Source organism: Callithrix jacchus, chromosome 6 (genome assembly GCF_049354715.1).
Source record: "Callithrix jacchus isolate 240 chromosome 6, calJac240_pri, whole genome shotgun sequence".
Taxonomy (NCBI): domain Eukaryota; kingdom Metazoa; phylum Chordata; class Mammalia; order Primates; family Cebidae; genus Callithrix; species Callithrix jacchus.
Genome location: NC_133507.1, coordinates 49379783 through 49402462, shown reverse-complemented (window position 1 = coordinate 49402462; position 22680 = coordinate 49379783). Strand labels below are relative to the sequence as shown.

The window sequence follows — 22680 nt, the reverse complement described above, 5'->3', positions numbered from 1 at the left end:
TAGCAAGTGTATAGTTTGGAAGGAGGCAAACTGGATTCGGGCAGACCAGTTAGAAGGCTTTTGCTATAGTCTAGGAGGGAGACGATAGGTGCATAAAAAAGGTCAGGGTGATGAGGATGGAGAAACATGGTTAGTGGTAGAATCAACAAGACACAGAGTTTAGTGTCAGTCCATCTCCCAGATCTCCCAAGAGGAAGAGCCAGGGCAGAGTGGGAGAGGGCAGATTTGGGAAGGACAATCACAGTCCACGGTTCGGTTTTGGGCATGCACAAGTTTGCAATTCCTGTAAGATAACCATATGAAAATGTGCCTCTGGAGTTCAGAATTGACCTGGCCGAGATAAATAAATTTGGAATTTGCTAGCAGAGACTCAGAACTTCATGTGATCAAGCAGGGAGGGAGTATGGAGTGAGAAGATCTAGGATAAATCCCTGGAAGCACTGACATTTTAGGTGGGTGGAAGAAGATCTTCCAAAAGTATCTAAAGACGAGCAATCAAGAGGGTCCGTGTTCACACAGGGCACACTCATTTACACAAAAATATTTTCAATGAGCTGTTTTAGTTTGAGCCTCTGCATTTAAAGAGTTGCATACTTTCACTGAAAAGGAAATAACCAAGTGTAAGGGGAAAACCCAATTTGAATGAACACAAGTAATTTCCAGCTAAGGGGGTTTTCATACAATAGATACCACCTCCCTGATTACTGTTTGCAATAGCTATTCGGTCTTTGGGACCAACTGTACTTTCTGAAGTCACTTCTTCTTAACACTAATAGCTTGGCTCTTTATGTACAATTAGAGCCAATTCAGGCAATTAATTGTAAGGCTCACCTCAGAACACATTGCTTTAATCTTTCAAAAATCACTATGTGTCACATTATTCTAAGAATGTCTCACTTAAAATAAAACACTGAAGCAATAGGAAGTACTAATTTAAAAGAAAAAAACTCTAAGAAGAATGCCCTGGCCCCCACAAGAATCACACAAATTAGTGCAGGCTCAGTGACTAAAAGAACTCGGGCTCCAGGAAAGGACACATTTAAATTACAATTGCACTTTTTCAGATTAGGAACACTTCTTGCTTTAATCTTCTCCATTAGCATGAGACAGGATCTGTCAGAAAAACCTCTACAGTGGGCTGAGGTTCAGAGGGCAATTTGTAAGGCAGCCTTATTACAGTTTATAAAAACAGGCCCAGCAGAGACCTCACAGATTCAGCAGGCACAACAGCACGAGGCACAAGTGGGAGCTTAATAAATATTTGATGATGACATTTGTCCTCCCTTGCATGATAATGCAAGGCAGCCCCTGACTTCCCAATGGGACCTACGCAAAAAAGTTGCTTTTTCAAATCTATGACCTGGAAATCAAAACATATATTATTCCTTTAAAATGTGTTATAATTGGTGGAGTCCAGGCCATGTGGGAAGCCATAACGGAGACAGAGTTCCTAACCACCACTTATAACGATGCTTTAATGAAGAAAACACAGTGGATTACAACTGAAGATACCACTCCTCCAAGGAGGAGGCTCATGTGGCTTCCAGCTGGGAATCTGGGCAGAGCGTAATGGTAAGGCAGCATGAGGGGCTGGGGCCACTGGCTGACACCTGAGAGATCCAAAGGCAAAGATGAAGATGTAAAGGGTGCTTCAGAGTGGGGTCAGGTAGAGACTCAAGTCCTGGCAGGGCTGCAGAGATGAGGAGGGTGGGGCATCCCTATCAAAATGGCTGAGGTCAGGAAATTAGCAGCAAGTGCCGGAAGAAATCTTGCTCTGGCAGGAGCCCTGAGGAGACCGAGGGTCTTGGGGCTGGGAAGCCTGAAAGCTGAGCCCTAGGTATAGTGTGCTATTAATCAAAGACCATCCCCTTGGGCCTGAAGACATGAGGTTATCTAATCTCTGAAACCATATTGGAAGTCAGGCAGCTGCTCATCTATTTGTATACAGGGATCTTAGGATTAATTAGGTGGTTCAGGACCTCCTCGACTTATTTGGGTTTTTGTTTGTTTTTGAGATAGGATCTTACTCTTAGCCCAGGCTGGATTGTGGTAATACAATCATAGCTCACTGCAGCCTCAAACTTGTGAAACAATCCTGCCTTAGCCTCCCGAGGAGCTGGGACTACAGGCGCACACCACCACACATGGCTAACGTTTTTATTTTTTTAGAGACAGGGTCTTGTTATGATGCCAAGGCTGGTCTCGAACTTCTGATGCTCTTGTCTTGGCATCCCAAAGTGTTGGGATTACAGATGTGAACCACTGCACCCAGCCTAGATTTTATATCTTATTCTATCCATGTAGTATAAATTCATGCCCTACACAAATACAGCAAGATACAAAGGCAAGAGTGAATAGCTTGGCTTTAAACAACCCTCTACCCCGTCCTTGTCACAGCCTCTGAGCCATCCTAGTAGAGAGAGAGAGAGAGAAAGAGAGAGAGAGAGAGAGGAGATAGGTGTTTATTTTGTTTTGTTTTGTTTTTGAGACATTATCTTACTCTGTCGCCCAGGCTGGAGTGCAGTGGCACTATCTCAGCTCACTGCAACCTCTGCCTCCATGTTCAAGTGATTCTCCTGCCTCAGCCTCCCAAGTAGCTGGAATTATAGGCATGTGCTTCCACACCTGGCTTATTTTTGTATTTTCAGTGGAGGTAGGGTTTTGCCATGTTGGCCAGGCTGGACTTGAACTCCTGATCTCAAGTGATTTGCTTGCCTCAGCCTCCCAAAGTGCTAGGATTACAGGTGTGAGCCATTGCACCCAGTCCAGAGGGGTCATTTTTATGTCCATTGTATATAAGGCATGTTGTACCTACCTTTATCTTCCTAAACTGATATCTCCCTAAACCCAAAAGGCCATCAAATAATATCCTTAGGTTGAATCATTTAACAGTAAAATACTAAGGTGTCCTAACTGCAGGGGAAGGTCAGTTTGAAAGTCTTTGCTGGGGCCTGGCGCAGTGGCTCACACCTGTAATCCCAGCACTTGGTGAGGTTGAGGCAGGCAGATCACCTGGGGTCAGGAATTCAAGACCTACTTGACCAACATGGAGAAATCCCATCTCTACTAAAAATACAAAATTAGCCGGGCAAGGTGGTGCATGCCTATAATTGCAGCTACCTGGGAGGCTGAGGCAGGAGAATTGCCTGAACCCAGGAGGCAGAGATAGTGGTGAGCTGAGGTCATGCCATTGCACTCCAGCCTGAACAACAAGAGTGAAATTCCCTCTCAAAAAAAGAAAGAAAGCCTTTGCTGAATTTTTTCTAACTGTCAAATTTACTTATAGGTCAGGTGTAGAGACTCCTGCCTGTAATCTCAGCACTTTGGGAGGCCCAAGCGGGAGGATCACTTCAGGTCAGGAGTTCGAGATCAGAATGACCAACATGGTGAAACCCCATCTCTACTAAAAAATACAAAAACAAAGTTAGCTGGGCATGGTGGCAGGTACCTGTCATCCCAGCTACTCAGGAAGCTGAGGCAGAAGAATCACTTGAACCTGGGAGACAGAGATTGCAGTGAGCCAAGATGGTGTCACTATACTCCAACCTGGGTGACAGAGTAAGACCCTGTCTCAAAAAAAATTTTTTTTTATTTAGTCTATATTTTTAATAAGGTCTTATTTTTCAGAGTACCTATGGCTATAACGTGGAAAGAAGGAAAAGCGGGGAAAAAAGTCACCATGTCTTGGAAAGCTTTTTAAGTTATTTTGTAGTTTTTTGTTGTTCTTAATGGTAGCCAGGCCTGTAGACTTCAGGCAAAAGCTTGTGAGATCTCACAAATCTGCCCAGTTCAAGAGGAAAACCTCAGGATACTACTATTTGTAATGAGGACAGGCTTCCTCACAGGACTGGCTCTGTCCATGAAGCTCTCAGTTTAAAAGACCCATTGAGTGCTTGAAGCTCTCAAATCAGCTCTCTTGGGGACACACTCTTAAACAGAAGCAGACAAGCCACAATTACCAGATATCTGAGGAAAAACTCGAACACGAAATACGGATCAAAACAAACATAAAGAAAGCCACTTAGGGGACACAGAGGTTTCCCTGTGCAGGGGGCAGAAAATGTCAATAACCTCAGAAGGGTGACAGAAGATACTGCATCCATCAAACTAGAAAGAGATGCATAGAAAAAAAAAAAGAATGAGAAACAAAGAAATTTCAAACATGCAAAACTCAATAGAAAAGCTGGAAAACTACCTCTTTGAAAACCTAGGGGGAAAAAAAGAGGAAAAGCTGGAAAATAAGGTTGAGGAAATCTCCCAGAAAGTAGGGCAAGAAGATTAAAAGCAAAGAAATATGACAGTAAACGGAAAATTAGAGAACCCATGAATGCAGGAAGCCTAATACCCGAATGATCAGAATTCCAGAAAAAGAGAGTAAAGAACAGTGAGGGGAAGAAAGCCTCAATAAAACTAATGAAGACACTTCAAATCTTAAAGACCTTAATTTTCCAGACTGAAACGGCTCACCAAAGATGGACAAAAGACTGAATGTTAAACAGAGAAAATACGACTAACTACCAGACAGAAGAACAAATTTAGGTTTGGTTTGGTTTTGTTTGAGACGGAGTCTCGCTCTGTAGCCAGGCTGGAGTGCAGTGCAACCTCTTGGCTCACTGCAACCTCTGCCTCCCTGGTTCAAGCGATGCTCCTGCCTCAGCCTTCCCAGCAGCTGGGACTAAAGGCGTGTGCCACCATGCCCAACTAATTTCTGCATTTTTAGTAGAGATGGGGTTTCACCATGTTAGCTAGGATGGTGTTGATCTCTTGACCTTGTGATCCACCCGCCTTGGCTCCCAAAGTGCTAGGATTACAGACGTGAGCCACCGCGCCTGGGCGGCTTTAGTTTTCTTAACAGTAACCTCAGAAGCTAGTGGGCAGTCGACTAACACCTTGAATATTCTAAAAGAAAATTATCCCCAACCTTGAATTGTAGGCCCAAGTTATCAATCAAGAATGAGAATAGTGTAAAAATATTTATAGACATTTAAGATTTCAAAAACTTTACCCTTTCAGGAAGCTAATGGAGGATGTGCTACATTAAAAAGGAAGAGAGGAAGGAAGGAAGGGAGGGAGGGAGGGAGGGAAGAAAGGAGGGAGGGGGAGAAGAGAGAGGGGGGATGAGGGGGGAGGGGAGGGGGAGGGGAAGAGAAGGAAGGAAAAGGGGATGAGAGAGGGGAAGGAGAGGGAAAAGGAAGGGGAGAGAGGAGAGGGGAAGGGGAGGGGAGAGGGGAAGGGGAGGGGAAAGGGGGGAGGGGAAAGGGGAGGGAGGGAGGGGAGGGAAGTGGGAGGGGAGGAAAGGGGAGGAAAGAAGAGGAAAGGGGAGGGGAAGGGAGGGGACAGGAGGGGATAGGAGGGACCCAGGAACAGGCAAAGAAAGATAAAAACAAGAAGACATAGAAAGCAGGAAATCCAGTACAGGAGAGGTGTGTGTTTACCATAAAAAAGGTTTAAGATCAAAATGGTCAAATAAGTATTTGGAAAGGATCTTGCTGGGTGCAGTGGCTCAGGCCTATAATCCAAGCACTTTGAGAGGCCAAGGCCGATGGATAATGAAGTCAGGAGATCGAGATCATCCTGGCTAACACGGTGAAACCCTGTCTCTACTAAACATACAAAAAATTAGCCAAGCATGGTGGCGCCTGTAGTTTCAGCTACTTGGGAGGCTGAGGCAGGAGAATTGCTTAAACCCAGGAGGCGCAGGTTGCAGTGAGCTGAGCTGCACAGTAACCTGGGCAACAGAGCAAGACTCAGTCTCAAAAAAAAAAAAAAAAAAGAAAGAAAAGAAAAAAGAAGCTTTGCTCAGTGGCAGTATCGTAGCCAATGAGGTTTATCCGAGGCGTGATTATTACTAATTGAAAACTTTTCCCAATACCCCACCATAACAACTTGAAATATAGTCGGCATTGGCAATTTTTGACAGTCTCTATGGAGACTGAATAAAAAAAGAAAAGAAAAGATCTTGAGGCAGGATATCAAATGTACAGGAGATTTTTCTAAAGCTAGGTAATAACTGGTTTAAAAGGGTTTAATTTAAGAAGTAATAACTTCGAGCTAATTTTAAGACTTCTTTTTCTTTCTCAACTATTTAATGATAAGTATTAACCAAATTAATATTTTAATGGATAGCACTTTGTTTCTTTTTTCTTTTTTTTTTTTTGAGACAGTCACTTTGTCGCCCAGGCTGGAGTTCACTGGCATAATCTTGGCTCATTTCAACCTCCGCCTGCCAGGTTCAAGTGATTCTCATGCCTCAGCCTTCCCAGTAGCTGGGACTACAGGCATGTGCAACCAGGCCTGTCTAATTTTTTGTATTTTTAGTAAAGACAGGTTTCACCATGTTGGCCAGGCTGATCTGGAACTCCTGACCTCAGTTGATCTGCCCACCACAGCCTCCCAAAGGGCTGGGATTACAGGTGTGAGCCACTGCGCCCAGCCCAGCACTTTATTTCTAATAAAATTTTGCTACTTGTCACACTGGCACACAAGTTCTCTAAATTCAGTGCCCATAATTTGGTTAATATTTGTTTATCATCAAATAGTTGAGAGAAAAAAATACTCTTAAAATTAGCTTGAAGTTATTGCCTCTTAAATTACATTTTCTCTAATCAGTTACTACCTAGCTTTAGAAAAATCTCCTGTACATTTGATATCCTCCCTCAAGATTCTTTCAAAATACTCTCTCCACCTCCATCTCCCAGCCCGTCTGCCAGATACACACAGCAGCTGGAACTCCAGCTCAGCACACAAGAGGTTCTCACAGGTGACTTCCCCTGCATACTTATGGCATGCAGATTTTCCCAAATTTACTTCTGCAGGCATCTCCTGATGCAGAAGTACTCACAGCTGGAAAAACCAACTGTGGTTGGCTGAAAAAGGCACGGCAGCCCCACCCTTAAAAAAATATGTTCACAGGCCAAGTGAAGTGGCTCAAGCCTGTAATCCCAGCACTTTGGGAGGCAAAGGAAGGCAGATCGCCTGAGGTCAGGAGTTTGAGACCAGCCTGGCCAATATGGTCAAACCCCATCTCTACTAAAAATACAAAAAATTAGCCAGGCATGGTGGTGGGCACCTGTAATCCCAGCTACTTGGGAGACTGAGGCAGGAGAATCACTTGAACCCAGGAGGTGGAGGTTGTATCGAGCCGATACCATACCATTACACTCCAGCCTGGGCAAAAAGAGCAAGACTTCATCTCAAAAGACAACGAAAAATAAATGTTCACTTCCTAATCCCCTGAGTTTGTAGATATTACCTTATATGGCTAAGAAAGAATATTACCATATATGACCCCCAAGCATATGATTAAGTGAATGACACTGAGAAGTGAAGGCACTTATGCTGGATAATCCAGGTGGTCCCTAAATACAATTACATGTATCCTTGTAAGAGAGAGGCAGAGAGAGTTCTGAAATAGACAAAAAAAGAAGACACACACAGAGGAAAAGGGGACGTAAAATAAGACAGAGATTTTGAGTCATATGGCCATGAGCCAAGAAACACCAAGGACCAGAACCAGAGAAAACGAATTTGTGTTGTTCTAAGCCACTAAATTTGTGGTAATTTATTACAGTAGCCATGGGAAACTAATATACCACTCTGCCACAGCAGCACTCACATATGCACGCACACAAGGCCACCTTTATAGGAAAGGATCCTCTGGTTATCACTTCCTCTTTAAAATCAAAACAAAACAAACAAAAAACAGCACTTTGCGAGGCTGAGGTGGGAGAATCACTTGAATCCAGGACTTTGAGAACAGTTTGGGCAACACAGTAAGACCTAAACTCTCTAATAAAAACAAAACAAACAAACAGAAAAACAGTAACAGAAAACCCTCCTTTAAGAAAGAGTTGGTAAAGAGTTTACTAAAGACTTTGGTAAGTAAATTAAACCCTATGGTAAGTGATTCAACATAAATCAAATTTTCTATCCCTTTCTTCATCTTGAAAACCAAAGGCTGGATAAAGACTTATCACTAAGTATACAGGTTACGTGACAGTAGCCTCATCGTTTTGCGATGACTTTCTGTCCCCCTGTCCACTGTATAGAGAGGAAGATAATCAAGTAAAGACACTGATTTTCCTGTGCAGCCTGTGAACTCAGTCTCATTGCTATGTCATGCCTCATAATCCCTAATCACGCAACTTTAAGTGCTATCTGAGTTCTGTTTCCTTTGCATTGACACAGTATACGCTAGCTTTTTCACCACACACGAACCCAAGACAGGTCTTTTTGTTTCATTCTATGTATTGGAAAATACTTTAGTTCTTCACATAAGACAAAAATTAGATACTAACTTTCTCAAAACAGCCAATAAGAGAAATCCTAATCACGTGGCTATGTAATACAGTATTAGAAAAAGAATTGTGGGCCAGGCGCAATGGCTCACGCCGGTAATCCCAACACTCTGGGAGGCTGAGGCAGGCAAATCACCTGAGGTCAGGAGTTTGAGACCAACCTGACCTACATGGAGAAACCCCGTCTCTAATAAAAATACAAAATTAGCTGGGCGTGGTGGCACATGCCTGTAATTCCAGCTACTGGTGGTGCATGCCTGTAATCCCAGCTACTCGGGAGGCTAAGGCAGAATTGCTTGAACCCGAAAGGTGGAGGTTGCAGTGAGCTGAGATTGCACCATTGCACTCCAGCCTAGGCATCAAGAGCAAAACTCTGTCTCAAAAAAAAAGAATAGGCTTGAGTAGTTGAAAAGTTATGTACTAACTCAACCGCGACTAGATTTTAAGTTTGAAATATCATTTTCAAAAAAAAGGCAAAATTAATACTTTTTTGCCCAGCCTTTGATATTTCCATAGCCAAGAACCAAATGCTTCTAAAGTGTGACAAATGATCATTCTAATTAAACTGATCAAACACTTAGCTGTGCTGCTTAGTGATATAATACCCTTAAGAGGATTAGACAAACAATTCTGGAAATATACAAATCCATCATATTTATTAATGAATTCATGTTTCAGTAAGTGACTACATGTCAATTCTCATTTGTCCAAGTCACTGACCTAAAAATGATTGTGGTATATATACTGGAAATATTCCCTACTGTGCTGCTTGATTTTTTGCTCTCTGCAGCGTTTTTGCTGAAAAGACCCTTCAGTATCATCCAATTTGTCTGTTTTTTCCTTTATCATGAGCACTCTTTATGTCCTACTTAGGAAATCTTTGCTTATTTTTTCTTTTTCTAGAAGCTTGTTGTTTTACGTTTCTCAGACCTACAATCTATCTAGAACAGTTACCAGATATCCAGAACTTATTAGAAGATCAGGTAGAATTCTAAGACTACTCTCTCCCCCATCACTTCTCACTATCATCATCTGGGGCTCACTACAAGCTCCCTTGTTTCTTTAAGGCCATTACGGCCACTGTCTACACCACAGAAAACTGAAGACTGCTGAAGCTTCTTTTTTCTTCCCTTCTACCAGCCTTCATCTTTGGCTTCCTCCCTTCCCTGCCTACTTAATCATGAGCTGTCACTTCAACCTCTCTTTTTAGCACTCTCAATTTCCCCCAACTCACTCACTCAAACACAAATCCCAACCCTGGCAAGGAAAAGGCATTATAGGCCAGTTGGCTTTGGAGCTACAGGAAACTGGGTTTGAAATCTGATTATACAATTTACAACCTGCAGGAGCTTGGCAGTCAGTTGACGTTTCTATTTTCTCATCTGTGAAACTGAGAAAGGCTCGGGCTTAGGGTGGAGGAAGGTGGGATAGAGTATGAAGGTAAAGGTTAACAATAGCAACACCTTGTAGGCCTATTGTAAGGATGAGAAATAATGTATGTTAAGACCTGGTGCAGAGTAGGCACTGAATAAGTACATAAACAGTAGGAAAAAAGAATCAATCAATGAATCAATAAATTCGCTAGCCAACTCACTCAACTGCACTGCTAGAGAAACTCTCCCTCACAGCTGGGCTTCCAATGGTAAGCTCTTTCCCCTTACCACACTGGCTATTTTAACTTTTACCACAACCCCTCAAGACCTCCACTTCACTCCTCTGCCTGCCTCCTCACTTTCAACAAATATCTGGGAGACTTCTGCTTCTGGTCAAGATGAAGGATTGAATTTATCTTCTTGTTGGAGAAAACCAAGAAGTGGACGAAAAATACAAAGAAATAGTTTTCAAGATATTATCAGGCAACAAAAGACAATGATCCCCAAGAGATAGGAAAGGATTGAGGTGAGTCCTAAGAAAGACTTTACTAGGTTATCACCTTGAGTGAGTTTCCAGCAGTGGCACAGGGAGGGGAAACCCAGGCCCAGGGCAGCAGACTTGAGCTGACAATTTAGAAAAACCAAGGCACTTGTAGTCCAAAGGAAAAGAGAGAACTTCACAGAGATTTTCAGAGACCTGCAGAGAGTTCCCTCAAGAATTCAGTGAGGCCGGGCAGGGTGGCTCATGCCTGTAATCCCAACACTTTGGGAGGCCTAGGCAAGTGGATCACTTGAAGTCAGGTGTTCGAGACCAGCCTGGCCAACATGGTATAACCCCCTCTCTAATAAAATACAAAAATTAGCCTGGTGTGGTGGTGTGCACCCATAGTCCCAACTATTCAGGAGGCCGATGCATGAGAAACGCTTGAACCTGACAGGTAGAGGTTGCAGTAAGCAGAGATCATGCTACTGTACTTCAGCCTGGGCAACAGAGAAAGACTCTGTCAAAAAAAAAAAAAAATAGGAAGAAGAAGAAAGGAAAAAGAAAATAATTCAGTTGAGTCATGCTTATAGGTGTAAGGAAACCAAAGAGGCTCGGGTGCAGTGGCTCACACCTGTAATCCTCGCACTTTGGGAGGCCAAGGTGTGTGCATCACGAGGTCAGGAGTTCAAAATCATCTTGGCCAACATGGTGTAATTCCATCCCTACTAAAACCACAAAAATTAGCCAGGCATGGTAGCGTTTACCTATAATCCCAGCTACTCGGGAGGCTGAGGCAGGAGAATCACTTGAACCAGGGAGTCAGAGGTTGTGGTGAGCCTAGATCATGCCACTGAACTCCAGCCTGGTGACAGAGTGAGAATTTGTCTCAAAAAAACAAAACAAAACAAAGAGGCTGGAGAAAAAACCACTAGAATATACTACAGATGACAGAACAGTGCCCACACTCACAGAATCAAGAAGTGTCTGCTCCCACCTGCCAAATTAGAAAGCCTCATGACTCAACGGACATTGGGTACAGTACACAGAAGGGTCTTGCCCAGTTAGTGGAAAGAATTAGCCTTAAATTGAGCATTATCTGGTCCCACTAAACAAATCTTAAGGCAAGACCTTAAATAGTCAAACTATTTCCAAGTAAATTAATTGCATCACAAAATAAAGCTCAAGAATATTTACATCAATACTAAAGTATCTAGCACCCAACAATCTTAAAGGAAGACCTTAAAGAGTCAAACTATGCCCAAGTATATTAATTGCATCACTGAATAAAGCTCAAGAACATTTATGGGGAATATAAAAATATCCAACACCCAAAAGGGTAAAATTCTCAATATTTAGCATCCAATCAAAAATTACCAGGCACATAAAGAAATAGGGAAATATGACTCATGATAAGGAGATCCTGACCCAGAGCTGACAAAAAGATTACAATTAGCAGGCAACGATATTAAAAACAGTTATAATTATATTCTGTATGTTCAAAAAGTTAAGTAGAGATATGGAAGATATTTTAAATGACCCAAATAACACTTCTAGAGCTGAAAACTACAAACTCTGAATTTAAAAATATATATTTGAATGAGATTAATACTGTAGACGTTAGCAAAGACCAGATTACTAAATGTGAGCCAGGCACAGTGCGGTGAGCCTATAATCCTGGCTACTCAGGAAGCTCAAGTAGAAGGATAGCTTGAGCCCAGGAGTTCAAATCTAGCCTGGGCAACATAGTCTCACCTCATAAACTGAGGTGAGACTCTACCTCAGTTTAGAAAGAAAAAACATTAAAAGAAACTAAGTGTAAAGACATGGAAACTATCCAGAGTGAAACAAAAAAAAAAGACCTTTAAAAATGAACAGAGTCTCAGTGAGCTGTGAGACAACTTTAAGCAGCCTAATATACAGTACATGGAGTTCCTGCAAAAGACAGAATAGTGAAGAAGGAACAGAAAAACATATGTGAAGAAATAATAGCAGAAACTTGTCCGACTTTCTTGAAAACAAAACCCCACAAATTCAAGACACTGAATGAATCTCAATGGCACAAGAGACATGAAGAAAACCACATCAAAGTACATCATGATCAAATTACTCAACACCAATGATAAAAATAAGTCTTTTTTTTTTTTTTTTTTGAGACAGAGTCTTGCTCTGTCACTCAGGCTGGAGTGCAGTGGCACAACCTGAGCTTATTGCAACCTCTTCTTCCTGGGTTTATGTGATTCTCCTGCCTCAGCCTCCCAAGTAGGGATTACAGGCCTGTGCCACCACACCCAGCTAATTTTTGCATTTTTAGTAGAGACAGGGTTTCACCGTGTTGGCCAGGCTGGTCTCGTACTCCTGAACTCAAGTTATCTGCCACTTCAACCTCCCAAAACGCTGGGATTACAGGCATCAGCCACCAAGTCCAGCAGATAAAAAGAAATCTTGAAGCAGCCAGAGAAAAAAGACATAATATGTACAAAAACAAGGATAATAGATTTCTCATTGAAAACGATGCAAACAAGAGGCTATATCTTTAAAGCACTGAAAATAAAAACACAGTCTACCTAGAATTTTATACCCAGTGAAAATATCTTCAAAATTGACGGCAAAATAAAGGCATTTTCAGGCACACAAAAGTGAAAACATTATCACCATCACTGGAAACAAGAAATGTTAAAGGAAGTCTTTTTAAGCAGAAAGAAAATGATTCCAGATGGAAACATGGATCTGCAAAAAGGAAAAAAAATTAATTCCCAGTTCTCTAAGGGAAAAAGAAAGAAAGAAAGAAAGAAAGGCACAATAAATGCTAAATACATGGTAAATATATAAGATTTTGTAAATTACTATTTACATATTTTTAAAAGATAATTTTTCAAATAAAAGTGGTAACAGTATAATGTGGGGTTTATTACATAAATATGACAACAATAGCACAAAGGTCAGAAGGAGAGAAAAGAAAGTATAAATTACAAGGTTCCAATGCTATAAGCAGTCACTGTAGTGTCACATTGGAATGGCTCATTAAAAACTGATGAAAGTCTACCTGGATTCTGCCATTCCCGAAAGGATCTATGAGCCTACTATGTGACTTGATCTTAAAGCTGACATCATATCTGATAAAGCACTATAACTGCAGTTAACAAGCACATGTAAGAATGGTCATGGGGCTGGGTGTGGTGGCTCACGACTGTAATCCCAGCACTTTGGGAGGCAGAGGTGGTGACCACGAGGTCAGCTTGATCGAGACCATCCTGGCCAACACAGTGAAACCTCATCTCTAATAAAAATACAAAAATTAGCTGGGTGTGGTGCCACGCACCTGTAGTCCCAGCTACTTGGGAAGCTGAGGCAGGAGACTCGCTTGAACTCAGGAGGTGGAGGCTGCAGTTAGCCAAGATCACACCACTGCACTCCAGCCTGGTGACAGAGTGAAATCCCATCTAAAAAAAAAAAAGGTCATGGGAACTCTAATTGTCAGACACACTTCTCAGGTTGAAAACAAATAGCGCAGGTCATTGTCAGTATTTTTTCTACATCTCTACATATATGTATTCACAAATTAACTCTAATGGGGAACATGTACCAAGTCAGGATGATTTCGTCTCCAGGCATGTGATGGTCGGTACAAGTCTGGCACTGACTTGGACACCTCACTCAACTCTCAGAGCCTTAGTTTCCACATCTACAAAATTGTTTCTAAGATACTTTCTGTGATTTGGGAATGCTGGAAAGGCTAATGTGCTACTTAAGTCTTTACATATTGAGCCACTAAGAAAACATGTCTCTTGCCGGATGCAGTAGCACACAACTATAACCCCAGGCACTCAGGGAACTGAGGCCACCAGTTGCAGGCTGTAATGTACCATGATCATGCCTGTGAATAGCCACTGTACTCTAGCATGGGCAACACAGTGAGACCCTCATCTCAAAAATAAATAAATACAAAAATATGTCACTTGGTACAAAATATACTTGAAATAATCCCAAGAGAATCATTATTTTTGAAAATGACCATTTTGTCATCCTCAAGTTGTCATTTTAAGTTGATCCTATGAAAATCTGCCTACCAACTGCTAACTTTCAACACTGCCCACCAATATTTTCTTTAGACAGAGTAACCATGACTCTTAACTACCTTCAAATCAAAAAGGTGAATTTAATCTTAATTCGAAATGAAATATTAATATACATTTGTAGAGCCTACAATTTTAGAAATATTTATCTGGAATTCCTAAAGCATTTCTGGAAGTTCTAAAGAAAATCTATCTGTTTTAGAAAGAAAATTTCAAGGAATTATAGAAAATAGCATTAAATTATCAAGACACACCTCTGTACAACACTCTCCCACCATCCACAAAAGGAGATTACTAATTTCTCATAATAGTAATCATCTATGCCAGCAGAGGAAGAAGGAAGAAAGTTACATCATAATTTCTGGGTAGTTTTTAGAAGTGTCTGAAGAGCAAGGCACAGAGGCTCACTTCTGTAATCCCAGAGTACTGGGAGACCAAGAAGGGAGAATAACTTGAGGTCAAGGGTTCGAGATCAGTCTGGCCAACATGGTGAGACCCCGTCTTTACTAAAAATACAAAAATTAGCCAGGTGTGGTGGCACATACACCTGTAGTCCCAGCTACCAGAGAGGCTGAGGTAGGAGAATTGTTTGAACTGGGAGGCAGAGGTTGCAGTGAGCTGAGATTGTGCCACTGCACTACGGCCTGGGTGACAAAGCAAGACTCTGTCTCAAAAAAAAAACAAAAAAACTGTCCGAAGAAACAGAAACTTGCTTGCACTTAACTCATAAGTTATTGATTTGCACATAAATGTCAAATGGCCCATTTTAAAAGCAAAAAAAAAAAAAAAAAACTAAAAAACTAAAAAACAACTAAAAAGCTCTAGCACCTCCAACATAAAGAAATGTGCTTTAATCTTTGTATAGTTTATTGCTGGCTTTGAAAAATGTAATCCCTAAACCTTATTATTTCACACAATTTGACCAGCTCTCAAAGAATAATTAGGCATTCTTCTCAAATAATTTTTTAAAAAATACTTCTTACATAGAAAAATAATTGTCAGGTACCCAATAATGGGCATTTTGACACCAGAAGTGCAGCACTGCTTTATCCAAATATGTGTTTTCCTTCCAAGTTTAAAGGGAAAAAGCTTCAAGTTTTTTCCCCAGTGCTCCGAAAGATTAGAATGTAAACATAAACCAAACAGAACTATAATTAGCATTTCAAATGGCAAATAATGTACAGTGTAATTTTATATGAATCAATTAACAAAAATTGTATATTTAACAACACTTACTGAATTCCCACTATGTACAAGTCTGTGTGATGTGGGAGTTAAAAAGATGAATAGATAGAGCTTTCTAGTTCTATGAAAAGCCCCTTAATAGCATTAGTTTTGGGGATTTAACAAATGGGGGGAAAAAAAAAACAACTCTTAATGGTTATCAGTCCTGCTGAGGCTCCCTGTGACATGTGAGCAGTCACTCACAGGCAGCTAAAGGTTGAAGGCTCAATATCTCAGAAAGCCAGGCAACCATAGGATTTAGCCACAAACCTAAATAATAAAATCAGTTGGACTTCTAGAAAGACCCAGAACAACACTTAGCAGTAAATACCTAAGCATTTCCCCAGAAGCATATGAACAGAAATATTAATTGTGTAGAAAGAGTAATGGTAGGGGTTTAACGGGGAACAGAAGAAAGAATGGAAAATAATCTGAATTTGTATTTGTTTAAAGCAGAATTTCACAGTATAATCAAAATTTAAAACACTGCCTTTGGATACTGACATATGAAAGTTCTCATTTGATTTAAGAAAATCAAGTTTTATGCTTATGTTTCTTTTAATCACCCGTAAGGATTAATAATTTTGTTCATATTTTACTATCTGCCAGATAGTATTTATGCACTGAACATGGCAAAGCCTGAGTGAAAAATCCAGAACATCCAATGGTATATGATGCATCCGATTTCCTCTCAGAATATAACAAATGTATAAACTGTCGTATCTAATAGTCACTAAACACCAACAATATATCTAAAGTCAACTGAGTTAGACAAAGTTGAATTTGAAATAAATGTTCTATTTGAATTCTTATCTATTACTTGAAAAACTAAGATCCAATTAAATTCTCCTTGGTCATTTTAGCTATTGTGCCTTTGAGGGTACTACTTCTGTAACAACTCCCTAATATTGCTCGCAACATGTGGTGGGTTTTTCCTCTGGGCCATAAATTCACAGAATATTTGACACAACTGGAGAGTTAAGCCCTATTAGTATATCCATATTACAGATAAGGAAACTACTTTGGGCAGATTATTTAACCTCTTTGCCTGGGTTTTCTCATCTTTATTTATTCGTTTGTTTGTTCATTTGTTTTTGAGATGGAGTCTTGCTGTCACCTAACCTGGAGTGCAATGGTGCAGTCTCAGCTCACTGCAACCTCCAATTCCCAGGTTCAAGTGGTTTTCCAGCCTCAGCCTCCTGAGTAGCTGGGACTACAGGCATGCACCACCACACCCAGCTAATTTTTGTATTTTTAGTAGAGACTGGACTTCACCATGTTAACCAGGCTGGTCTTGAACGCCCGACCTCAAGTGATCCACCCACCTAGGCCTCCCAAAGCAATGGGATTACAGGTGTGACCCACTGCGCCTAGCCTCAAAGTTGTTTTTAAAAGGTAAATAAGTAAAATAGGAAAGAAGCAATAACTAACATGAATTGACACTTGTAACATCTCCAAAAACCTGAAAAATCTAACCAATTACTTAGAATCCGTTAATTCATTCCAAAAATATTATTCAACACCCACCATGTGCTAGATCCAGAGAATATAGTAGTAGCTAAGTTAGACATTATAAATGAGGAGCATGTGCTCACTTATTTCTGGAGGCTAAAAATTAAAACAATTGAACACATGAAGATAGAAAGTAAAAAGGATCGTTACCAGAGACTGGGAAGGATAGTGGGGAAGTGCAGGAGAAGTGGTTAGCTAATGGGTACAAAAAAAAATAGTTAGAAGCAGTGAATAAATGGGCTGGGAGTGGTGGCTCAGGCTTGTAATCCTAACACTTTGGGAGGCTAAGGCAGGAGGATCCCTTGAGTCCAGGAGTTTGAGACTAGATGGGGCAACATAGGGAGACTCTGTCCCTTTAAAAAAAAAAAAAAAAAAAGGAAAAAAGAAACAATGAATAAGATCTAGTATTTGGGCCAGACACCATGGCTCATGCCTATAATCCCAGCACTTTGGGAGGCCAGGGCTGGTGGATCACCTGAGGTCAGGAGTTCAAGACCAGCCTGACCAACATGGTGAAACCCCATCTCTACTAAAAAATACAAAAATTAGCTGGGCATGGTGGCAGTTGCCTGTAATCTCAGTTACTCAGGAGGCTGAGGCAGGAGAATAGCTTGAACCTGGGAGGCAGAGGTTGCAGTGAGCCAATATCATGCCATTGTACTTCAACCTGGGCAACAGAGCAAGACTCTGTCTCCAAAAAAAAAATCTAGTATTTGATAGAACATCAGGTGACTATAGTCAATAATAATTTAATTGTACATTTTAAAATAACTCCAAGAGTATAATTGGATTGTTTGTAACACAAAGGATAAATGCTGGAGATGATGTGACCATTACACATTACCCTGATGTGACTATTATTCATTATGTGCCTGTTTCAAAATATCTCACATACCCTATAAACATATTCACCTATTACGTATACAAAATAAAAATTTTTAAACTCTACATATAAAGCAGATATCATATTGCATGTTTTCAAACATGAGCTTCAGTATCTATTACCACATACTTGAGATGTTTAAACCTCACTAAAAGTTCCCACAGCAACTCCACTATTTCTTTTCTTTCTTTAAAAAAAAAAAACTGGTTCTCACTCATAGGTGGGTGTTGAACAATGAGAACATGTGGACTCAGGGAGAGGAGCAGTTGGGAGCAGTTGGCAGGGTAGGGGAGAGACAGTGGGAGGTAGGGAAGGAGAGGGGGGTGGGGAGGGATAACATGGGGAGAAATGCCAGATATAGTATACACCTAAAGTAAAATAAATAAATTTTTTTTAAAAATACACACAAAAAATTTGATACTACATACCAAGATTATTCATATTTGTTTTCATTACAGTCACCTTTGACTCTCCTCCTCCTCTTTTCTAGGATAGTAGATTTAGTTTTTAAACTACTCCTTTTAGTTTTTTTCCAAACTTGAGAACTCTCATGTCAATCAGCAGCCCCTGCTAATGAGGGGCCTTGGATCTCTCCCCATAGCCCCAACCTATCAGTTCCCTAAATTTACTGTGTAAATGCTTTTCACTGTTGGAAAATTTCCCATGGCTTCCTCAACTTCTGCTCATATCATTTTCTAATCCACAATAGCCTTCCTCTTCTCAGCATGACCACTTCCTGCTCAACCTTTTTGCAAATCCCTTCCATGAACTCGGGGCAATTCATGCCTATACTCAGGGACTGTTTCTTCATCTTTCAACCGATATCTTGTAGGTTGATATTTTTTGGTACAGAAGCCTGTTGTCTTGTGACAACTCTATTGTCCTTATTTTCTTTTTCCTTAGAACCTTAAAATATTATCATTGATCCATGCATGATCCTCTTTTATTTTTTTAATACAATATCTGCCCCCACCATCCAAAGTTTCAGTTACCCATAGTCAATCAGGTTCTGTCAATAGATGAATACAGTACAATAAGATAATTTGAAAGAGAGAGAAACACATTCACATAACTTTTTATTATAGTATAGTGTTAATAATTGTTCTGTTTATGATAAATGTTAATCTCTTACTGTACCTAATTCAAAAATTAAATGTTATCAAGGTATGTACACATGGAAAAGAAGGATATACATAGGGTTTGGTACCATAGAAGGTTTCAGGCATCTACTGCGGGATTTGGAACATATTCCCCTTGGATAAGGGGGGAATTACTGTACAATGATCACCTATGAACTCACCATGAAACCCAAGGACTAGGTCATTACTAATAACTAACATCCATGTATGTGTTCCTCCCCACATGCCATCCCCTTAGGATAACTGCCATCCTAAGTTTTATATTAATCATTCTCTTGCTTTCTAAAAAAATTTTAGAAAATTTTCAACAGACACACACTCAAAACAGCAAGTGCATGTTTGTATTTAATTGTTTCCCTGGCTTATATAAACTAGTACAACCATTCTGGAATATAATTTGGCAATACCTAATAAGTTGAATATTCACATACCCTATAAACCACCAATTTTATTCCTTGGTATTAACCCAAGAGAAACACTTGCATGTGTGCCCAGAAAACATGAATAATCAGAGCAACACTGCAACATTTCAAAAAATGAAAAAAACAAAACAAAAACAAAAACAAAATAATAATGGTCACTGAGAGGAGAAGCAGCATACTGCATTATAAGACACACCGTGGAATATTGTACTGCAGTGAAAGTCAGGGAGCGACAACTACATACAGTATGAATGAATCTAGAGATATCATATTGAGTGAGGAAAAAAAAGTTCCAGAAGTCAATGGATAGTATGACTTTAAAATTAAAAAAAAAAAAACTTTTTAAAAAGTGTCATAATTATGACCTAATCTTTTCAGCAAAACAACAAAATTATTCTTTTGAGAATGCATGCCTTATCGTTCAAAGTTACATTATCTTCTCCCTAGTCCAACAGTTTTATGAGTAAAGTCACAAGAAACTTTTATATCCTTATGCAGTTTACCTAATTAGATATCTGTGGTGGTACTAAGACCTCCAACCACAAAGATTTCATCTTAGAAGGGCTTTATTTTTCTTCTTGAAGTAAAGTTAACTTAAGGTTAGAGCAATCTAGGAATAAGAAAACTTACATATGTGATCCTATAAAAGTACAGCAGGACTACCTCATATTAAAGCCAAGATTCATCTGACAAGTCATAGTAATCTGAAACTGAGGTATCCCCAAAGATAATCCATCCACTGAATGTATAATGGGGTCATCAACATTATATCTGAAGATATGAGCAAAAGCAGGATTTTTCAGCTTTCTAAAAACCTGAAATTTTAATTTCAAAATTTTTCATTCTTACCTTAAGAAAATTATTTTTTAGGAAAAAATACATTAAATCCAATTGCAAAAGAATAATAAGAAAAAAATCCGCCAATCAGGGCCTTTCCCAATAAGGGTTATGCATATTCTCTGTAGCTGATTATAGCTGAATTGCACTGCAGCTTCCCTTCGACCTTGGGAACCCTGCTCACTCTCAGAGTTACTGCGAGGACTTCTGTTTCATTTATTATTAGTCTTTGTATCTGCAATGCTGTAACATGCGATAGAAGTATCAACATTGTGAGCTCGCAGTACCCAAAACTATAGAAATGTTTCCAAAAAACATAAAGCTGGGGGGAGGGGGGCAGGGGAAAGATGAAAGAAGGAAAAGAAACAGAAACAAAACAAGAGGAAAACAAAGTTAATGGTAGCCAGATGGGAAATTTCTTATTTTTACTTTGTGAATACTTCATTTCCTAATCAGCATAGTGATATATAACCATTAGCATGCAATTTTTAAATTTAAGATGTCCAAGACAAATTATTTATGAAAAAAAAATCACAACTGAATATAATACAATTGGCTAAACTTAGTCCAGCAATTTATAAATGAAAGTTCCTATAGAAAACAAACCTTACAGGATTTTGTGTCCAGAAGAGAGAAATAATCAGGCAACCCACTGGGTTCACTTAGTTTCGTGTCATTTGCTTTATGTCCATTATGTAATGCTTCCCCCAGCTTTAGGTCTCTATGTTTAAGCAACCATTCAGGTATATCACAGAATTGTCACAAAATCAGTATCTGGTTATAACTTTCAAAAACAGCTTAAAAGGTGCCTTGCAGACGTGTCATATGCAGCAGAAGCTTTGGGGAGAAAATCTGCTGGTGTCATTACTTCTCCAAGCTTCCTCCCCAGGTCTCCCATTCCCTCCTCCCCCAGCATCCCCGGCTACACGATCTGCGGGCAGCTCGATGCAGGGGAAGCTTGTCTTGACTGCAATGCAAACCCTGTCCGGGTCTGAACCAGGGAAGGCAGACTCGGCCCTGGCCGGGAGTGTCGACGAAGGCTGCAGGGAGGGCTGCAGGGGCGCCAGCAGCGGGTGGGCAGGGGTGCCCCGCGAGGGCAGTCCGCAGTGCACGCGCACAATAAAACCCAATGCACAACTTCCCCAGCCGTTCCTCTCCGCTTCCCGGATTCCCTGAAAGGTGCGGCGTAGGCGTTAGCTCGCGCGGGCGCAGGCGCTCTCACCCGCGCCGGTTAGGTTTTCCGCTGACAATTACATCAGTCCTTCTCCCGGCCCCTGCTTCAATCCCCAGGCAGCCTGCGGGGCGCAGGGGCGCCGGCCCGCGCGAGAGACTGCGGGCGCTAGTGCCAGGCAGCCGGAATTCCCGGCGAGGGAGAGGGAGGGCGGCAAACCGGGACCGCGACACAGACGCCCCCTCCCATCCCGGCCGCGGGAATGGGCTGACACAGCCGCCCCCGACTTCCCTGTAGCCCGGCTATCCCGCTGGGGACGCCTCCAGGGGGACGGCCATGCCCTGGTGGCCCGGGGCTGCGGGTGCCCACCCGCGCGTCCCTCAGGGTCCTCGGCCCGCCGGAGGCGCACAATGCCCCGGGCCGCGATGCGGGCACCGTGGCTCCCGCCCCAGGCATCCCCTTTGCAGCTAGGACACCTACCTGGAGCGCGAGCGGCGGCGCCGCGGGTTTTGCGGCGGCTGCGCGGCTGCGGCGGGAGGCGGGAGGCAGCCCCGGCAGGCGGACGGGCGCGCGGGCTGGCGGAGGAGAGGAGGCACGGTCTCCAGCACCAACAGCGGCGGCAGCGACCGTGCTGCGCCTCCAGTGGTCCGCCGCGCCGCAGCCCCTCCTCTCCCACGGGCGGGGCGCGCTAGCGGGGCGGTGCTCCGGGCTCCCCGCCCCCGGCTCCCGCCCGTCCGCCCGGCTGGAGTGGAGCCGCCCGCGGCCGGGGCTCCCGTTGCGCACCCACCCTACCAGGCGTCCCTCCCTGCTCCACCGGACGGGCCGGGGACACGGCGCACTGCGCCCCGGTCACGCGGGGTCCCACAGCCGGGGCTCTCCCCGGCCTCCGTGGGAACCCCTGGTGTCCCGAGATCACCCGCCGTGGAAACCCCAGGCTGCCATCCGCGGGCCTGCGCGCTGTAGCGAAGCCCTAGCCCGCGCAGTACGGCGGAGGTGGGCCGGCAGCGCTCGGCAGGGGTATCCCCGAACAGCTCCAGCGCTCGATCCCGGGAGCGCCGCGGCCGGGAGCATTGCGGGAGACCTGATTCCGAAAGGAACGGCTGCCTGACGGCCTCCGCTCGGAGCTGCCAAGCCCGTGTCCCTGGGCGCCCTTCTTAAGGCCGTCGTTTCATACACACGCGCGACTGTGCGGTCCTGCTCTCCACCCTGACTCACTTGGGAGCAAAAACTTCCCGGGCCCAGAGAAATACTTCGATTCTGTGAAA

General features: G+C 42.2%; 1 protein-coding gene and 1 non-coding gene across 20 annotated transcripts in view; one reads left to right on the top strand and one right to left on the bottom strand.

The window, feature by feature from the left end:
* The window catches only part of OSBPL6 (oxysterol binding protein like 6), a 209786-nt gene extending 187759 nt beyond the window's left edge, over window positions 1-22027 (bottom strand). For 17 of the 19 annotated variants that reach the window (XM_078327216.1, XM_078327219.1, XM_078327230.1 and 14 more), the window contains exon 1: window positions 21896-22027. The gene's annotated coding sequence lies outside the window, so the exon portion shown is untranslated. Of the gene's footprint in view, window positions 1-20855; window positions 21419-21895 lie in introns of those variants that run through there. The other 2 variants (XM_078327215.1, XM_078327220.1) reach the window with 1 other exon arrangement.
* LOC118154831 (U4 spliceosomal RNA) lies at window positions 5792-5932 on the top strand. The gene has a single exon (XR_004745089.1). It is a non-coding gene; the product is annotated as a U4 spliceosomal RNA (small nuclear RNA).
* Window positions 22028-22680: the final 653 nt, after the last annotated feature.